The sequence below is a fragment of the Penaeus vannamei genome, chromosome 2 (assembly GCF_042767895.1).
Source record: "Penaeus vannamei isolate JL-2024 chromosome 2, ASM4276789v1, whole genome shotgun sequence".
In the NCBI taxonomy this organism is placed as follows: domain Eukaryota; kingdom Metazoa; phylum Arthropoda; class Malacostraca; order Decapoda; family Penaeidae; genus Penaeus; species Penaeus vannamei.
The window spans coordinates 35,127,483-35,131,967 of NC_091550.1; the positions used below are offsets into that span (position 1 = coordinate 35,127,483).

The window sequence follows — 4,485 nt, forward strand, 5'->3', positions numbered from 1 at the left end:
ACAGTAACATTCTGATGAAAACTGGCTAATTTGTAAATATGTCAGGGAAATCTAGTCATGTTTTGGTTTTGTTTTGTTTTTCTTCTTCTTTACAAAGACCATTCATTGAAATACATTTGTATCAGAATGATTAGAGATACTTTCATCTTGAAAATACCTTAGGGCATTAAGAATTTGTTTTATGTAGAAAAGATTTTCTCATTTGTAACTGAATGGGCCTTGGGGAAAACTAGTTTCTGTAGAATTTATGCTATCTGTCTGTCTAGTATAAAGAAGTAGAAAGATTAAGTATTTGGGAATATGGTATAGTAATCCCATGATTCATTGAGAATATTTGTTGAGCTATTTTCTATATTTTTTTCTTTCAAATTTACTCACTCTACAGTAGTGTTTATTAAAGGACTGTAATGTTTTTTTTATACAATGCTGCAGTATATTTCATTGTAAATAAAGCATTCCTAAAGAACTTTTCTCCAATAGCAATTGTTTTATCATATATATTCTTATTGGAAAGGCCCCTAAGTCAAAAGATAATACATTTTGGAACTTCTAAAATAGAAATGGTAGGATTGATAATATTATTTAGAACCTTTTTTTTAAAGTTAGATCTAGATAAGTATTTGTGCCATTACTGACATGTCTTTCAAGTGTTACCAAGTAATAGCTATATAGAACACACTATATCTTTAGTTCAGAATATTGCACTTTCCATACCATCCCTTGGATTATCACCAGTCTTACTATGATATATGCAAACTTTATGTTACATTATTTTTACAAAAGTTTGACTTGGTTTTGTACATACATATAGTGTGCAGTATGGATGAATATGATGTACATATTTTGGGTTGGTTCACGTTGATTCTATAACTGGAGGGATGTTGACCTGCATAAAATGTAAATTTAATGTCAGTTTGGACCTTTTATTGCTGTCTTTGGTCAGTTGTTTCTCATTTATGGTAATCATAACCAAAGTTGATATGTTACATATCTTAAGTACTTATACTGTAATATCTTTGTTATTTTTTAATGTATTCAAATTTGCTTCAGTAAGTTACTGTTATTAAAAATGTTACTTTTAATGAACGTAAAACATGATGTAAGGCTTATATGATTTTGAAAGTGTTGTCTGACTAGCATAATGTCCGTCCTCACACACCATTTGTTAATAATGTATGATTAGGTTTATCTCTATTTTTAAACACTTAGCATTGTGCCTATGCAAAATTAGAATAGCTTACAGTGAAAGAGCTGCAGTAGTTCATAGATTGCCTTCATTACCATTACCTTAACTGCTGTGCCTTCAGCCATATGTCTTTGTTGTACATACACTTTTAGTTGCTATTTTCGCCATGCTCAGTATATATCATGAATTATATATATTAAAACATATTTCTTGTAAATGTTTTTTGTTCCTCATACAGTACCACATTTCACGACAGCAATGATAATTCCTGAATAAGATGTTTTGTTACTATATTGTAGTATTATCATCTCAGTAAAAACAACAATTTCAAATGGTATTAGGCCAAATTTTCCCCAACAACATTCAAGGTTTCAAATTATGCACAAGGAATTCTATGCTGTATGTTTGTTTTGTCTTCCTTGCTTTCTTTCATTCTCTTTCTTTCTTTTTTCTTTTTCTCTCTTTTTTTCTTTCTTTCTTACTTTCTTTTTATTTTTATTTTTTTTTCTTCAACTTTATATATTAATTTTTTCAATATTACCTGTAGAGAATGTAGGTGATTTGATTTAGACATTGTTAGAGGATGCAAATATATAATGAAATGGTTTGGTGTTGCATAAAGAGTTAGTCTAGAATTGCAATGCTTAAACAGGTGTTGTAAAGAGGAGTGTTTGGAATGGGACAGTAACATCTGGAAGAGCTAAAGAAGTGAGGGGTGATTGGAAAGGTATTTTAACAATTTTATGTCTTAAATCAATTTGTAATGAATTATAACTCATACAAACATCCAGAATAGAAGAAAAAATATATTACAGCTTTAATAATGAAGTTTACATAAACTCGTGAATATTTCATTAACCCCTACAATCTGGACGATGTTATGTTCCCGTCATGGAAAAATCTGGGTCAAGGGCTGGGTAACACGAACATGTTGTCATATGGCAAAATAGCCACGGGCCAATTTTTCATCTTTAGCAAAGGCCAAGGTGATGGCAAAGACTTGCCAAGAGTGTGCAAACCTCTTGGAGTGTGATTTGACTCATTTGGCGCTTAGAAGGGTGCTTTAGCATTATTCCCATCGATAAATGAATGTGGGATGTAACATGCGTAAGCTGTGACTGGAAGAGTTCCTGCTCCAGGGAGGATGCCATTTCCATGCTGTGTACCATATTCCTGGCCACTGTGACCGGCAATGCAGGTTGTATCAGGGAAATTTGAAAAAAATTTAAAAATGAGATATATGACACATGTGACCAAATTTTCCTCTCTCTTTTTGCACTGAGTAATTTACTACATAGAGAGATGATATGGAGACTGTGCAAGGAAAATAAGGTATTGCCATCTGAATAATGCAAAACAAAAGACAATTACGGATATGGACATTTGAAAATGACAAAAAGGCTAAAAAAGATAACACAAAATAACTTTACGAAGGGGAGGCACAGTTTTGTCACCGCCTATTGGTGTTTGTGCACACCCGGCCTACGCACCACATGCTCGGGATATAGGCTACTTAAGAAACCCACTGCTCATATTTTCAGCACAGATTTCTGTGATGCAACCGGATCCAATGGGCTAATGTTTTAAAACAAAAAAGTATAAAAGTATTTGTGTTTTTATTATTGGTGTCATTATTATATTTTAACACATATTACAAGAAACACTTACAGTAATACATGTACTAATACTTGTGTATCAGTGTGATAAGGGTAGAGATGGGTGTCATTGAAGTAAGAGGAGAAGTATCAGGAAGAACATGAAGTGAGGAAGGATCCAGGGGAAGATGCTACAGTGACAAAAAGGAGTCATCAGAGCATCCAGGAAGGAGCAGAAGGGATAATGGGAATAGAAGGGGGGGGGGGGGTGTAGATAGAGAAGGGGATGAAGAGTAGTAGGGGGAATATGAGGAGAATGAGTATGGATGGATGAAGTCATTTTGAATGTAGAGGGAATGGGAGTAGACCCCACCAATCCCTTGCTTCTTGTTGTGGGGGAGCTTTGGACACAGAGACAGGTCTAAGGTAACCTCAACCCTTGCCTTAAACTAATTTTACATGGTCTTTTCGTTTCCTTTTCTTCTTCATCCCCTTCTTCCGTCCACATCCTAAAGTGTGAGCCATGCTGAAAGGATGAAAGGCATGCTTTGTATCAGTTCTGATCGGCTTTCGTACTCCATTTGCTCTTTTCACTACCATACTAACCTGTAGCACTCTACAGCCTTTGACATCTAACATGTTTTGTCCTATTCTTTTACTGATTTTTAAACTTTTCACCACACTCATAATCCTTTATGACCTTTCCTTACGTAAAGGCATCACCCGCAAACCTCGCCTTGTCACTATATTTTGAATACATCACTAATGAAATTTGACGTTGACAGGGCAGAAATAAATAATAAAAATAATAATAATGCACGTAGAGAGATTGGAAGGTTGATAAGAGAGAGAGGCACTCTCTTGGGTCATGTTTAGAAAGTTTTGGAAGTCCTCAAGAGTTTCTAGAGGGGTGTTGGGTGGGGAGGTCTGAGAAACAATGGGGCAAGGGGTAAGCCTTATTGGCCCTAATAAGGGTACAAACTCTTCAGTATTGGCCATGGCAAGCCTGAAATATTATGGGGAAGAGAAATAGTGTACCCTTCAGTGGTTTCCCATCAGGGGTAAGTGCTAAATGATTAATCAAGGGAATACTGTGCAAATGGCTCAGTAAGACCATTCAGGACTGATACGATGCCAGCCTTACACCCTAGGAATTAGAAAAGAGAAGGAAACGGAAAGGGGGAAAAGAAAGTACCATGCAAAAATTGGTTGCACCGAGGGCTGAGACCCAAAGTAGTAGAGAAGTAAAGGATAAGTGTACTTACTTTGTCACTGAACTTGCATGGAAAGCAGCAATTCTACTCCCTTTCAAGCTTTTCTCTGCAAAGCACAGTCCTACACAAGGGGACTATCTAGACAGACATAGGCTCCCATGGCCAAAATTGAGTTAAGGGCAGTTTTATACTCATGCATGCATGAAAACATTATCTTATGAACAGAAGGCTCAACTATGATTCCTTCACAAAGTAAGAGAGTCTGTAACTGTTTCAAAATGTTCCCTCATTTGGATACATGCATGCACTGTAACTTTATATCACAACAATGATGTGATTTGAAATATATCCTTACTACCTCTTTATACCATTTATTAATGGATTTAAGTGAAATATGATGAGAAATAGTGAAGAAGTTTGTGGAAAATCCAGAGAAAATCTGAAAGGAATTTAATTGTAAGTGCTATGAAATTTACAAGGTAACAGTTGT

The 4,485-nt window shown here is 35.3% G+C and overlaps 1 protein-coding gene across 1 annotated transcript in view; it reads left to right on the forward strand.

Moving 5' to 3' along the window:
* LOC113819744 (dynein light chain Tctex-type protein 2B) overlaps positions 1 to 2,025 on the forward strand; it is a 15,660-nt gene extending 13,635 nt beyond the window's left edge. Inside the window, exon 4 of the mRNA XM_027371940.2 lies at positions 1 to 2,025. This exon is cut by the window's left edge and continues 795 nt beyond it. The gene's annotated coding sequence lies outside the window, so the exon portion shown is untranslated.
* The last annotated feature ends 2,460 nt before the right edge of the window (positions 2,026 to 4,485 follow it).